The following is a 16,148-nucleotide window of genomic DNA, read 5'->3' as shown; positions in this document are numbered from 1 at the left end:
CATGTATCGTCAATGAACCTGACTCAATCAGGGATCCATAACCTCCATTGTGGGTGAGGAGATGGTGGAGGAGGGACCGCTTTAGATTTCTGAGGCATTTGGACTGGTTCTGGGGCAGGTAGGACCTGTACAAGGAGGACAGGGTACACCTTAGCTGGACCGAGACCAATATCCTCTTGGGAGATTTGCTAGTGTTAATGGGGAGGGTTTAAACTAGGCAGGGGGATGGGAACCTGAGAGGGATTTCAGATAGGAGAAAAACAAAGCTATATACGAATTGGGAGTCGGCCACTCGAGCCTGCTCCACCATTCAATAAGATCATGACTGATCTGATTGTAACCTTAACTCCACATTCCCACCTACCCCCAATAACCTTTCACCCCTTTGCTTATCAAGAACCTATCTACCTCTGCCTTAAAAATATCCAGACTCTGCTTGCACTGCCTTTTGAGGAAGAGTTCCAAAACTCTCAACTCAGAAAAAATTTCTCATCTGTCTTAAATGGACGATCCCTTATTTTTAAGCAGTGACCCCCCAGTTCGAGATTCTCCCACAAGGGGAAACATACTTTCCACATCCACCCTGTCAAGACCCCTCAGGAACTTAGATATTTCAATCAGGTTGCCTCTTACTCTTCTAAATTCCAGTGGATACAAGCCTTGCCTGTCCAACCTTTCCCCATAAGACAACCCACCCGTTCCAGGTATTAGTCTAGTAAACCTCTGAACTGCTTCAAACACATTTACATCCTTCCTTACATAAGGAGACCAGTACTGTACACAGTACTCCAGATGTGGTCTCACCAATGTCCTGTATAACTGAAGCATAAGCTCCTACTTTTGTATTCAATTCTCCTTGCAATAAACGATAACATTCTATTAGCTTTCCTAATTACTTGATGTACCTGCATACTAACCTTTTGCGATTCATGCACTAGGACACCCAGATCTCTCTGCATCTCAGAGCTCTGCAATCTCTCACCATTTAGAGAATGTGCTTTTTTTATTCTTCCTGCCAAAATGGACAATTTCACATTTTCCCACATTATACTCCATTTGCCAGATCTTTGTCCACTCACTTAACCTATCTATATCCCTTTGTAGCCTCATGTACTCTTCACAACTTACTTTCCTACCTATCTTTGTGTCATCTGCAAATTTAGCAACTATACCTTCGGTCTCTTCATCCAAGTCTTTTATATAAATTGTAAAAGGTTGAGGCCCCAGCACAGATCCCTGTGGCAGACCACTCGTTACATCTTGCAAATCAGAAAATTATCCATTTATGCCTACTCCCTGTTTCCTGTTAGCTAGCCAATCTTCTATCTATGCCAATATGTTACCCCCTACAGCATGAGCTTTTATTTTCCACAATAACCTTTTGTTACGACCGGGTGAGGAAGGGGTCACAGGCTCCCCTCTTGCCCCTTTCCTGGTTTGACCGTAACAGGGTTTATCTTTTTAAAAGTGTTTTAGCCCAACACTCTGAGTCCTTGCTCACTGATCTCTAACTGTAATTGCAAAATGAACCAACCAGACAGGTTTTCTCAGGTTTAAACAAGAAAGATGCAAGTTTATTAGCCTTAACACTCTAATTCAGTTAAAATTACTAAAGATACACGATGCAACCACACTGGCGTGCATACGAGATAAACACACACACAAATAGATACAGAGGGGGAGAAAGAATTAATGGGGAGGTTTAAATAGGGTTGGCAATAAATACAATTCAGTTACTGTCTTTCGGTTTGGATGTAAAGTCCTTGATTGGAGTTGAGGTCTTGCAGTTTTCGCTGGGGCCCAGTGCACACTTTCAAACTTGCTTCTCTGGTACCAGAAGGTTGAAAGGGTCCTCTGTCTTGAGGCTTAAGCTGCTTCCGTGAGTCCCTGGGACTTTGCTTGACAGAGAGACAAAGAGAGAGAGAGAGAGGTACCTTTCTTCTCTTTGGTCTTCAAATTGCAGTCTGCTACCTTTCTATATGGCACAGTTCAAACAGTTCCCAGTCTGGCCAGCAGGTAAGTCATGTGACCAGCTCTTGGTTTGAAACAGCCTCTTCTGCGAGGGCTGTTGATTCTCAAAGTTCTCCAGTCACACATGGTGGGGTGTGGAGCTCTGGCTCTTACACAGACAAAATGTTTATCATGATTGCCCAGACCAATGTTGTTAATTGTATCAGTGAGCACTTCCATTGTCTCTCTATTCAACTGTCTCTCAGAATGCAAACATGCAGCCATGTTTCAGCTGTCCAACTCTGTGGTCTTTTTTGAATATGTTCTATGCAATGTCCAGCAAAAAGGTTCAAGTCGTGTTCCGTCTGACGAAATTAATATGTTTCCATTTGGCAGGTGTGGTTTCCATCACACTTTGATATGGCACCTTATCAAATGCCTTCTGGAAATCTAAGTACAGTACATCCACTGGTTCCTCTTTATCCACAGCATGTTACTTCTTCAAAGAGCTCCAATAAATTGGTTAAACACTATTTCCCTTTCACAAAACCATGTCGACTCTGCCTGATTACTTTGATTTTTTCTAAGTGTCCTGCTATAACGTCTTTAATAATAGTTTCTAACATTTTCCCTAAAACATATTAAGCTAACTGGCCTGTAGTTTCCTGCCTCGTCTCCCTTTTTGAATAAAGGAGTTACATTTGCTATTTTCCAATCTAATGGAACGTTCCCCGAATCTAGGGAATTTTGGAAAATTAAAACCAATGCATCAACTATCGCACTAGCCACTTCTTTTAACACCCTAGGATGAAGTCCATCAGGACCCAGGGACTTGTCAGCCCGCAGCTCCAACAATTTGCACAGTACCACTTCCCTGGTGATTGTAATTGTCTTGAGTTCCTCCCTCCCTTCCAAATCCTACTTTACAACTATTTCTGGGGTGTTACTTGTATCCTCTATGGTGAAGACCCATGTAAAATACCTGTTCAATTCATCTGCCATCTCCTTATTTTCCATTACTTCTCCAGACCCACTTCTTTAGGACCAGCGCTCACTTTGTTAACTCTTTTTTAAATATCTAAATCTTTTTATATTTCTAGCTAGTTTTTTCTCGTACTCTAATTTTTCTTCCTTATTTAATTTTTTAGTCATTCAGTCATCCAATCTTCTGACCTACCTCCCATCTTTGTGCAATGATGTGCTTTTTCTTTAAGTTTGATACTATGTTCAACTTTTTAGTTAACCACGGATGGTGGGTCCTCCCCTTGGAATTTTTCTTTCTCGTTGGAATGTATCTATTCTGTGTATTCTGAAATATCCCCTTAAATGTCTGCCACTGCATCTCTATTGACCTATCCCTTAACCTACTTTGCCAGTTCACTTTAGCTAGCTCTGCTTTCATGTCCTCATAATTGCCCTTATTTAAGTTTCAAATACTAGTCTTGGACCCACTCTTCTCTCCCTCAAACTGAATGTTAAGTTCAATCATATTATGATCGCTGCTGCCTAGCAGTGCCTTCACTATGAGGTAATTAATTAATCCTATCTTGTTGCACAGTAGCTAGCAAGCTAGAATGAAAAGTAGTAAGCAAAATGGGAAGGCAGCAGAAACAAAGGCCAGCACCAAATTGGGTCAAAATATGAAAAAATGTTAAAAAGGCAAAAGTAAAGGCACTCTATCTGAATGCACATAGCATTCACAACCAGGTAGTTGAATTGACAGCACAAACAGAAGCAAATGGGTATGATCTCAATTGCCATTAGAGATGTGGCTGCAGGGTGACCAAAGCTGGAAACTAAATATTCAAGGTTATTCAAAATTTAGGAAGGATAGGCAAAAACAGCTGGGGTACTACTGTTAATAAAGGATGAGATCAGTGCATTAGTGAGAGAGGATCTTAGATTGAAGAATCAAGATGTAGTATTAGTTTGGGTGGAGCTAAAAAACAGCAAGGGGCAACAGACATGGGAGTTGTTTATAGGCCAAACATTAGTGGTAATGTAGGACACGATATAAATCAAGAAATTAGAGGTGCGTGTAACAAGGATAATACAGTAATCATGGGGGATTTCAATCTACAGATAGACTGGATAAACCTAATTAGCATTAATGCTATAGAGGATGAATTCCTGAATGTAGACGAGATGGTTTTTTAGAAGAGTATGTTGAGGAACCAACTAGAGAACAGGGTATTTTAGATTGGTATTGTGCAGTGAGAAAGGGCTAATTAATAATCTCGTTGTAAAGAATATGATAGAATTTTACATTAAGATGTAAGTAATGTAGTTCAATCCAAAACTAGGGTCTTAAATCTAAACAAAGGAAACTATGAAGGTATGAGGGGCATGTTGTCTGTGGGAGATTGGGAAACTACATTAAAAGATATGACAGTAGACAGGCAATGGCTAGCATTTAAAGATTTACATGGTTCACAACAAATACGCATTCCTTTGGGACACAAAAAACCCAACAGGAAAGTGATCCAACCGTGGCTAACGAGAAGTTAAAAATTGTATTATATAAAAGGAAAAGGCTTATAAAGTTGCCAAAAAAGTAAGCCTGAGGATTGGGAGCATTTTAGAATTCAGCAAAGGAGGACCAAGAAATTGATGAAGAAAGAGAAAATAGAACATGAAAGTAAACTAACGAGAAACATAAAAACAGTTCTATGGGTATCTAAAAAGGAAAAGATTAGCAAAGACAAATGTGGGTCCATTACAGGCAGAGACAAGAGAATTTATAGTGGGGGACAAGGAAATGGCAGAGAAACTAAACAAATACTTTGTCTGTCTTCATGGAAGAAGATATAAAAATCCTCCCAGAAATAGAGAACTGAAAGAAATTAGTAAAGTATACTGGAGAAATTAATGGGACTGAAAGTTAGTAAATCCCCTGGACCTGGTGATCTACATTCCAGAGTGTTGATAGTGGATGCATTGGTGATCATCCTCCAAAATTCTAGAGATTCTGGGACAGTTCCTGCAGATTGGAAGGTAGCAAATGTAACCTCACCATTTAAGAAAGGAGAGAAAGAAAACGGGGAACTACAGAACTGTTAGTTTTACATCAGTAGTAGGGAAAATATTAGAATTTATTATAAAGGAAGTGATAACTGGACACTTAGAAAATAATGGTAGGATTGGGCAGAGTCAACATGGATTTATGAAAAGGAAATCATGTTTGACAAACTGTTGGGAGTTTTTTTGAGGATGTAACTAGCAGAATAAATAAGGGGGAAACGAGTGGATGTGGTGTATTTGGATTTTTAGAAGGCTTTCAATAAGGTCCCACACAAGAGGTTAGTAAGCAAAATTAGAGCACATGGGATTGGGGATAATATACTGCTATGGATCGAGAATTGGTTCAAAGACAGAAAATGGTAGGAATAAATGGGTCATTCTCAGGTTGGCAGGCTGTGACTTGTGGGGTACTGCAAGGATCAGTGCTTTGGCCCCAACTATTCACAATTTGGATGTGGGACCAAATGTAGTATTTCCAAGTTTGCTAATGACACAAAACTAGGTGGGAATGTGGAGAATGCAAAGAGGCTTCAAGGGGATTTGGACAAGCCAAGTGAGTGGGCAAGAACATGGCAGATAGAATATAATATGGAAAAATGTGAGGTTATCCACTTTGGTAGGAAAAACAGAAATGCAGAGTATTTCATAAATGATGAGAAATTGAGAAGCGTTGATGTCTAAAGGGACATACAACAAAGGAGGACGAAGAAACCGATAAAGGGAGAATAGAATATGAATGTAAGCTAGCAAAAAATATAAAGAAGGTCTGTAAAAGCTTCTACAGGTACATAAAAGGGAAACGTTTGGCTAAGACAAATGTGGGTCCATTACAGGCAGAGTCAGAATTTATAATGGTGAATAAAGAAATGGCAGAGAAGCTAAATGATTACTTTGTGTCTGTCTTCACTGAGTAAGATACAAGAAACCTCCCAGAATTAGAGATCCAAGGGACTAGGGAGAATGAGGAATTGAAGGAAATTATTACGGTTGTATTGGAGAAATTAATGGGGCTGGAGGTTGATAAGTCCCCAGGACCTGATATTCTACATCCCAGAGTGTTGAAAGAGGTAGCCATGGAGATAGTGGATGCATTGGTGATCATCTTCCAAAATTCTATAGATTCTGGAGCGATTCCTGCAGATTGGAAGGGAGGAAGAGAGAACACAGGGAATTAGAGCTGTTAGCCTTACATCAGTCGTTGGGAAACTGCTAGAATCTATTCTAAAGGATGTGATAAATGGACACTTGGATAATAATGATCTGATTGGGCATAGTCAATGTGGATTTATGAATGGGAAATCATGTTTGACGAACCTGTTGGGAGTTTTTTTGAGGATGTTACAGTGGCGCAGTGGTTAGCACCGCAGCCTCACAGCTCCAGGGACCCGGGTTCGATTCTGGGTACTGCCTGTGCGGAGTTTGCGAGTTCTCCCTGTGACCGCATGGGTTTTCGCCGAGTTCTCCGGTTTCCTCCCACAGCCAAAGACTTGCAGGTTGATAGGTAAATTGGCCATTGTAAATTGCCCCTAGTGTAGGTAGGTGGTAGGGATTATGGGATTACTGCAGGGTTAGTATAAATGGGTGGTTGTTGGTCGGCACAGACTTAGTGGGCAGAAGGGCCTGTTTCAGTGCTGTATCTCTAAATAAATAAAATTGATAAAGGGGAGTTGGTGGAAGTGGCATACTTGGATTTTCAGAAGGGTTTTGATAAAGTCCCCCACAGGAGGTTGGTTAGCAAAATTAAAGCACTTGGGATAGTAATATATGGACATGGATTAAGGATTGGTTAACAGGCAGAAAGCAGAGAGTAGGAATAAACGGGTCATTCTCGCGTTGGCAGGCTGTGACTAATGGGGTACGGCAGGGATCAGTGCTTGGGCCCCAGCTGTTCACAATATATATCAATGATTTGGATGTGGGGACCAAAAGTAGTATTTCGAAGTTCTCAGATGACACAATAACTGTGTTGTGAGGATGCAAAGCGGCTTCAAGGGGACTTGGACAGACAGTGAGTGGGCAAGAACGTGGCAGATGGAATATAATGTGGAAAAATGTGAGGTTATCCACTTTGGTAGGAGGAACAGATGTGCAGAGTATTTCTTAAATGTTAAGAGATTAGAAAGTGTCGATGTACAAAGGGACCTGGGGGTCCTTGTCAATAAGTCACTGAAAGCTAACATGCAGGTGCAGCAAGCAATTAAGAAGGCTAATGGTATGTTAGCCTTTATCACAAGAGGATTTGAGTACAGGACTAATGAAGTCTTGCTTCAATTGCAAACAACCTTGTTAGACTGCCCCTGGAGTACTGTGTGCAGTTTTTGTCCCCTTACCTTAGGAAGGATATTATTGCCATAGAGGGAATGCAACCAAGGTTCACCAGACTCGTTCCCGGGATGGCGGGACTGTCCGACGAAGAGCCACTGGGGAAACTGGGCCTGTATTCTCTAGAATTTTGAAGAATGAGAGGTGATCTCATTGAAACCTACAAAATACTTAAAGGGATGGACAGGGTAGATGCAGGTAAGATGTTTCCCCTGGTTGTGGAGTCTAGAACCAGGGGACACAATTTCAAAATAAGAGGGAAGCCACTTAGGATAGAGATGAGGAGAAATTTCTTTACTCAGTGTTGTGAATCTTTGGAACTCTCTACCCCACAGGGCTGTGGAAGCTCAGTCATTGAGTATGTTTAAAGCAGAGATTGACAGATTTCTAAATACAAACGGCATAAGGGGATATGAGGATAGTGTGGGAAAAAGGCATTGAAGTGGATGATCAGCCATGATCATATTGAATGGCGGGGCAGGCTCGATGGGCTGAATGGCCTACGCCTGTTCCTATGGTCCTATATAGGAATAGTGTGGGAAAATGGCACTGAAGTAGATCAGCCATGATCCAGTTGAATGGCGGAGCAGGCTCGAGGGGCCATAGAGTCGACTCCTGCTCCTATTTCTTCCTACCAGCAGCAACATGGGAAAGCGAACAATCAAGAAACAGGTCAGTTCAGTATTAGAGCAGTTGTGTCACAGACCACCTCCCAGCAGGTACTACCTCAGTGCACATAAGAACTTGCAATTTAAATGGCACCTTTCATATCCTCAACATCCAAAAGTGCTTTAGAACCAATGAAGTACAGTCAGTTAATGTAGGCAACCAAATTCCACAAAGCAAGATCCCACAAACAATGAAATAAATGACCAGTTAATCTGTTTTAGTGATGCTGAGAAATATGTAATGGCCAGAACACCAGGGAGAACTACACTACTCTTCTAAATAGTGCCACTGGTTCTTACCCTGTCTGCCCCTCTGACGGATGTGTATCAGTTGAATGTCTCACATGAAATACAGCACCTCTGGATACAACACTCCCTCAGTACTGCAGAGTGGCAGCCTGGATTATATGCTCAAGTCCCACAAGGCTTTTTATACATATATAAAGAGCAAGAGGGTAGCAAGGGAAAGGGTTGGCCCACTCAAGGACAGAGAAGGGAATCTATGTGTAGAGCCAGAGGAAATGGGCGAGGTACTAAATGAGTACTTTGCATCAGTAATCACCGAAGAGGACTTGGTGGATGATGAGCCGAGGGAAGGGAGTGTAGATAGTCTCAGTCATCTCATTATCAAAAAGGAGGTGGTGTTGGTCGTCTTGCAAAGCATTACGGTAGATAAGTCCCCAGGGCCTGATGGGATCTACCCCAAAATACTGAGGGAGGCAAGGGAAGAAATTGCTGGGGCCTTGACAGAAATCTTTGCATCCTCATTGGCCACAGGTGAGGTCCCAGAGGACTGGAGAATAGTCAATGTTGTTCCCTTGTTTAAGAAGGGTAGCAAGGATAATCCAGGAAATTATAGGCCGGTGAGCTTTACGTCAGTGGTCGGGAAATTATTAGAGAGGATTCTTCAGGACAGGATTTACTCCCATTTGGAAACAAACAAACTTATTAGCAAGAGACAGCATGGTTTTGTGAAGGGGAGGTCATGTCTCACTAATAATTGAGTTTTTTGAGGAAGTGATGAAGATGATTGAAGAAGGAAGGGCAGTGGATGTTATCTATATGGACCTCAGTAAAGCCTTTGACAAGGTCCCTCATGGCAGACTGGTACAAAAGGTGAAGTCACAAGGGATCAGACGTGAGCAGGCAAGATGGATACAGAACTGGCTCGATCATAGAAGACAGAGGGTAGCAGTGGAAGGGTGCTTTTCTGAATGGAGGGTGTTCCGTAGGGATCAGTGCTGGGACCTTTGCTGTTTGTAGTATATATAAATGAGTTGGAGGAAAATGTAGCTGGTCTGATTAGTAAGTTTGCAGACGACACAAAGGTTGGTGGCGTTGCAGATAGTGATGAGGATTGTCAGAGGATACAGCAGGATATAGATCGGTTGGAGGCTTGGGTGGAGAAATGGCAGGTGGAGTTTAATCCGGACAAATGTGAGGTAATGCATTTTGGAAGGTCTAATGCAGGTGGGAAGTATACAGTAAATGGCAGAACCCTTAGGAGTATTGACAGGCAGAGAGATCTGGGCGTACAGGTCCACAGGTCACTGAAAGTGGCAACGCAGGTGGATAAGGTAGTCAAGAAGGCATACGGCATGCTTGCCTTTATCGGTCGGGGCATAGAGTATAAAAATTGGCAAGTCATGCTGCAGCTGTACAGAACTTTAGTTAGGCCACACTTAGAATACTGCATGCAATTCTGGTTGCCACACTACCAGAAGGACGTGGAGGCTTTGGAGAGGGTACAGAGGAGGTTTACCAGGATGTTGCCTGGTCTGGAGGGCATTAGCTATGAGGAGAGGTTGGATAAACTCGGATTGTTTTCAGAGGAACGACGGAGGTGGAGGGGTGACATGATAGAGGTTTACAAAGTTATGAGCGGCATGGACAGAGTGGATAGTCAGAAGCTTTTTCCCAGGGTGGAAGAGTCAGTTACTGGGGGACGTACGTTTAAGGTGAGCGGGGCAAAGTTTAGAGGGGATATGCGAGGCAAGTTCTTTACACAGAGGGTGGTGAGTGCATGGAACTAAAACCCACAACCTTCTAACCCAATCCAGAGTCTTCTAGCCAGGCTAGAGCATGAGGGTTGCTTCTCTGCAGCTGGGGTGAAGACAATAGGGAGGCAGTGATTGGCAAGTCAGTTACAGGAAAGAGTTGCCTTAGTGCAGAGCCCAAACTCCCCCTCCCAACCTGAAAAAAAATTGACTCAAAAACTGAGTTAAACACAAGGCAGAGTGGAAGGTTTACTGAAAAAAAGATTTATTCATAATCAACACTAAAATTTGCAAATTACAGCAACCATTTTCAAAATACAGGAACAGCAGGGCAGGGAAAAATTCTCAACACTTGTCCTCACGGCTGGATGGGAAACCAAGAAAGAGGCAGGCAGCCTAGCACTACAAAAACCAAAAAAAAAAAGATTGTGGCCACAGGAGCAATGGTAGAAATCAGCCTCTTAATCAAAACAGCTCTATACAACTTAGCGGCCAGTGTATTTACAGATAGCAGTTTGCTACGAAATTGAAACGTCAAGGTAAACCTTCGGGTACACATTTGCAGGTCACATGGTTCGGGCGCTGCTCACTTTAGTCTGACACACTTGTGGAAAACACAGGACTCGAGTTCACTGTTAGTGAAAAAGAGTATTGCAAGCACAAGAAATGGGAATTCCTTAGGGCAGCTAATCATACATAAAAGTCCTGAAATGAATGTTTTTTTTTGCTTAAAAATTACAATTTCTCACTCTCTCTCTCTCTCTCTCCCTCTCTCTACACCACTACAGTTTTCTTTCACCTTGTTTTAACTGGGCAGAGACTTCAGGTCAGGCAGTCGAATCTTCACTGGGAATCCTTGACATCTTCAAAATGACCATGCCTACAGAAATTAAAGATTCGACAACATGCAATTAGAATCAGCGTAAATGAATGCACACACTTGCTCACCATTATACACAACCATTATTTTCTTTTTTTTTTAAAAAAAAGGCAAAAGGAAAGTACCTCTTGGAGACTTCCTACTGCCCTACAGAGAGCACTTGTCTTCTGGGGTTTCTGCTAACGACTGGCTACAGCTCTAACCTAGAAAAGGAAACCCTTTCTCAGAGTGTAAACAGCCCACCTCTACTGTATCCTTAAGTAGTGATTTACTGTAATCTCCCATCTGTAATGACAGACAGCATACAGAGTTGTCAATGGATTTATCACACAACATAAAAAGGGTCAAGGGCAGTGACTTTACATTTTCGAAAAACATTTTACCTTCTGGTAGGTCAATATTAATTCTTTACGGGAAAGCTCTCCTCGATGTGCACTGCTGACTTGAACAAACCAGTTAATGCTTAATTGCAACTTCTTCAGCAGCCTCAATATAATTTTCATTTTAAAGATGCTTCAGTCAGTTACAACTTAAAAACACCATCCTTGTGGATACATGAAGGCAACTTGGGAATTAAAATCAGTGTGGAGTGAGAAACGGCCATTTGGTCCATCAAGCCAGCATTCAAATACATCATGGACTCCCCTCCCTCGACACAATATCTATCATGCAATCTCCTGCCCTAAACACTTACTGGATCCCCATCAATCCAATTAAACTTCCTGCTGAACTCCAAAGAAAACCTTATTTATAATTCATTATTGAAAGAAATTTCCACCCTCCCCTGTGACTTTAATACTTTTAAACACAGAAGGCTGTTAACATTGGGGAACCTGCAGGAATTACTGGGTGCATTCAGACATTAACATGGAAAAAATTAAAAAGGATTAGTTCGTTTTCTTGAATTATTTATAATCAAATTTACCATCACAATCAGAATTGTCTGTGCAATCACAATTACAGCACCTTACACAGCCTCAGCACATCACCAAGCACTTCAGTCAATGATTTAGCAGTCACTCCTGTTTTGTAGATAAAAAAGCAGCGTGCACTCACAGGACTCAGTGCTGCTAACTGGCCCCAGCTCCCAGTGCACTCACAGGACTCAGTGCTGCTAACTGGCCCCAGCTCCCAGTGCAGCTAACTGGTCCAGCTCCCAGTGCTGCTAACTGGCCCCAGCTCCCAGTGCACTCACAGGACTCAGTGCTGCTAACTGGTCCAGCTCCCAGTGCACTCACAGGACTCAGTGCTGCTAACTGGTCCAGCTCCCAGTGCTGCTAACTGGCCCCAGCTCCCAGTGCACTCACAGGACTCAGTGAAGCTAACTGGTCCAGCCCCCAGTGCACTCACAGGACCCAGTGCTGCTAACTGGCCCCAGCTCCCAGTGCACTCACAGGACCCAGTGCTGCTAACTGGCCCCAGCTCCCAGTGCACTCACAGGACCCAGTGCTGCTAACTGGCCCCAGCTCCCAGTGCACTCACAGGACCCAGTGCTGCTAACTGGCCCCAGCTCCCAGTGCACTCACAGGACCCAGTGCTGCTAACTGGTCCAGCTCCCAGTGCTGCTAACTGGCCCCAGCTCCCAGTGCACTCACAGGACTCAGTGCTGCTAACTGGTCCAGCTCCCAGTGCACTCACAGGACTCAGTGCTGCTAACTGGTCCAGCTCCCAGTGCTGCTAACTGGCCCCAGCTCCCAGTGCACTCACAGGACCCAGTGCTGCTAACTGGCCCCAGCTCCCAGTGCACTCACAGGACCCAGTGCTGCTAACTGGCCCCAGCTCCCAGTGCACTCACAGGACCCAGTGCTGCTAACTGGCCCCAGCTCCCAGTGCACTCACAGGACCCAGTGCTGCTAACTGGTCCAGCTCCCAGTGCACTCACAGGACCCAGTGCTAACTGGCCCCAGCTCCCAGTGCACTCATGTGACACAGCGCTTTAACTGGCCCCAGTTCCCAGTGCACTCACAGGACCCAGTGCTGCTAACCGACCCAGCTTCGTGCACTTACGTGACACAGTGCAACCAACTGGCCCCAGCACCCAGTGCTCTCCCAGGACCGCTAACTGGCCCCAGCTCCCAGTGCACTCACAGGACCCAGTGCTGCTAACTGGCCCCAGCTCCCAGTGCACTCACATTAGCAACGCTCTTAACTGGCCCCAGTTCCCAGTGGCATTCACGTGACACAGTGCGACCAACTGACCCAGTACTCTCTCAGAACCCAGTGCTGCTAAATGGCCCCAGTTCCCAGCGCACACACAGGACCCAGTGCAACTAACTGACCCCAGCTCCCAGTGCACTTACAGGACACAATGCTGCTAACTGGCCACAGAATCCAGTGCACTCACGTGACACAGCGCTTTAACTGGCCCCAGCTCCCAGTGCACTCACAGGACCCAGTGCTGCTAACTGGCCCCAGCTCCCAGTGCACTCACGTGACACAGCGCTTTAACTGGCCCCAGCTCCCAGTGCACTCACAGGACCCAGTGCAACTAACTGACCCCAGCTCCCAGTGCACTTACAGGACACAATGCTGCTAACTGGCCACAGAATCCAGTGCACTCACGTGACACAGCGCTTTAACTGGCCCCAGCTCCCAGTGCACTCACAGGACCCAGTGCTGCTAACTGGCCCCAGTTCCCAGTGCACTCACAGGACCCAGTGCTGCTAACCGACCCAGCTTCGTGCACTTACGTGACACAGTGCAACCAACTGGCCCCAGCACCCAGTGCTCTCCCAGGACCGCTAACTGGCCCCAGCTCCCAGTGCACTCACAGGACCCAGTGCTGCTAACTGGCCGCAGTTCCCAGTGTACTCACAGGACCCAGTGCTGCTAACTGGCCCCAGCTCTCAGTGCACTCACATTAGCAACGCTCTTAACTGGCCCCAGTTCCCAGTGGCATTCACGTGACACAGTGCGACCAACTGACCCAGTACTCTCTCAGAACCCAGTGCTGCTAAATGGCCCCAGTTCCCAGCGCACACACAGGATCCAGTGCAACTAACTGGCCCCAGTTCCCAGTGCACTCACAGGACCCACTGCTGCTAACTGGCCCCAGCTCCCAGTGCACTCACGTGACAGTGCGAGCAACTGGCCCCAGCACCCAGTGCTCTCCTAGGACACAGGGCTGCTAACTGACCCCAGCTCCCAGTGCACACATTAGCAATGCTCTTAACTGGCCCCAGTTCCCAGTGCACTCACGTGACACAGTGCGACCAACTGGCCCCAGCTCCCAGTGTACTCAGCACCCAGTGCTGCTAACTGGTCCCAGTTCCCAGTGCACTCACAGGCCACAGTACGACTGACTCCAGCTCCCAGAGCACTCACAGGATCCAGTGCTGCTAACTGGCCCCAGTTCCCAGTGCACTCACCGGATACACTGCTGCTAACTGGCCCCAGCTTCCAGTGCACTCACTGGATACAGTGCTGCTAACTGGCCCCAGCACCCAGTCAAGGCTGTGCTCAGGAGGACGAGGGGATTGTTTCAGTCTGTCTGTTAATATTAACACACAGGGAGGGATAGGAGATTAAACAGCAACTTGCATTTCTAGAGTTTGAACAGAGAACGCCCCAAGGTGGTTAAAGAATAGTTTGAAGAATTGGTGAACGACAGAGTGGGTCTGAGCGGACTTGTAAGAGGGAAGGGGGGGCAGAGAAACTCGTGACTCAGATCAGTGCTATTTTTAGCAGGGTGCTGCAGGAATCCCAGAAACAGATCAGAGTTCATGATTCACTGATGATACTGACCAGTAAAGGTGGGTAAGCTTTAGTGCTACAACTTTCACTTTCCTGCAGGTCCCCTTTAAATGCTGATTTGATCGGGGATTTGAGTTCAAGTCCCCTGCAGTCATTGCGAAGCAGCAGCACAGTGGGGCAGTGATGCCACATGTACAGCAGGCACTGCCTGGAAGTGGTGTACATAGTATCATAGAATGGTTACAGCAGAGGCAGCCATTCAGCCTGTTGTGTCTATGCCAGCTCTCTGCAAGTCCCACTCCCCTGCCTTTTCCCCTCAGTCCTGCAAATCTTTTCCCTTTAAGTACTTCTGCCTAGAGACCTCATGATTTTGAGCACCTCGATGAAATCTCCTTTCAACCTTCTCTTGTGTAAAAACAACCACCCCAGCTTTTCCAATCTATCCATTAACTGAAGTTCCTGATCCGTGGAATCATTCTCGTGAATCTTTTCTGCATCATCTCTAAAGCCTTCACATCCTTCCTGAAGTGTGGCGCTCAGAATTGGACACAATACTCCAGTTGAAGCTGAACCAGTGCTTTATAAAAGGTTCTCACCATAACTTCCTTGCTTTTGTACTCCACTCCCCTATTTATAAAGCCCAGGATCCCGTATGCCTTTTTAATCACTTTCTCAACCAGCCCTGCCACCTTCAACAATTTATGCACTTATACCCCCTGGTGTCTCTGCTCCTGCACAGAATAAGGTACAGTCCCAAAGTGAGGAAGGAATTCATATGCTGGGGCTTGTCAGTTTTGAAAGTGTTATCTCAAAGTACAACTGGGGAAGATATTTGACTGGGCAAAGAAAACTGATCTGGAACAATACTGTCAGATACCAGGGCGGGTGGGAGACAATTTTAGGCAGGCACCAGCAAGTGTTCCTTTACAGAGAGTGGTCAACGGTTAGAACAAGGTTACTAGGAAGGGTGGTGAGGCCTGGACACTCAGCTCAGTTAGGAGCTGCAGGGTATAATAGATGATGATGGGGTTGGTCTCGGAGAAGGATGGGATCAAACAGGCCAAACCACTTCCAGCAGATAAAAGAGGCACAGTGAAGCAGGACTATTGATAAGTTGACACTGGTACAGTGGGGTACTGACCTGTCACTATGCCTGTGTGCTAGAAACACTTCATGAATTCCACTGTTCACATTTTCAAGCTGCTTTACTGCTAATTCAAAAGCCTCATACAGATTTACAATAACCTTTAGCTGACCCATCAGAAGGAAGCTGGTCATGAGCAAAGAATTAATATTGACGATTCCTTGTCACAGGTTTAACCAAAGTCACTGTCATTTAAATGTCTTTTTATATTTAATATTTAAGAAAAACAATTTCATCAGCCATGGCAGGGCACCACTGGACCAAGAGCTCACTGGACATGGGAAGGGAGGGCAAAGAAGGAGGACAGAGGGGCAAAGAACTCGCAAGTCGTACCTCTGTGCTAGGGCCTGTAATGTACTGCACGGGAACAGGAGGCTGCTACAGCTTTTGGTTTGTTTTAAATTTATGTGAAAAGTAAAGTTAATTCTTGAAAATTCCCTTCCATCCCCTGTAGTTTGAAGAGAATTCTGTAA

At 44.9% G+C, this 16,148-nt stretch overlaps 1 protein-coding gene across 3 annotated transcripts in view; it reads right to left on the bottom strand.

Annotated features, from left to right (window-relative positions):
- Positions 1 to 1,542: 1,542 nt before the first annotated feature.
- The window catches only part of luc7l3 (LUC7-like 3 pre-mRNA splicing factor), a 66,134-nt gene continuing 51,528 nt past the window's right edge, over positions 1,543 to 16,148 (bottom strand). For 2 of the 3 annotated variants that reach the window (XM_068058610.1, XM_068058611.1), the window contains exon 11: positions 1,543 to 10,838. The gene's annotated coding sequence lies outside the window, so the exon portion shown is untranslated. The remainder of the gene's footprint in view (positions 10,839 to 16,148) is intronic. The other variant, XR_010977593.1, reaches the window with a different exon arrangement.

Source organism: Heterodontus francisci, chromosome 26 (assembly GCF_036365525.1).
Source record: "Heterodontus francisci isolate sHetFra1 chromosome 26, sHetFra1.hap1, whole genome shotgun sequence".
Classification (NCBI taxonomy): domain Eukaryota; kingdom Metazoa; phylum Chordata; class Chondrichthyes; order Heterodontiformes; family Heterodontidae; genus Heterodontus; species Heterodontus francisci.
This window is presented reverse-complemented; position numbering and strand designations above follow the sequence as displayed.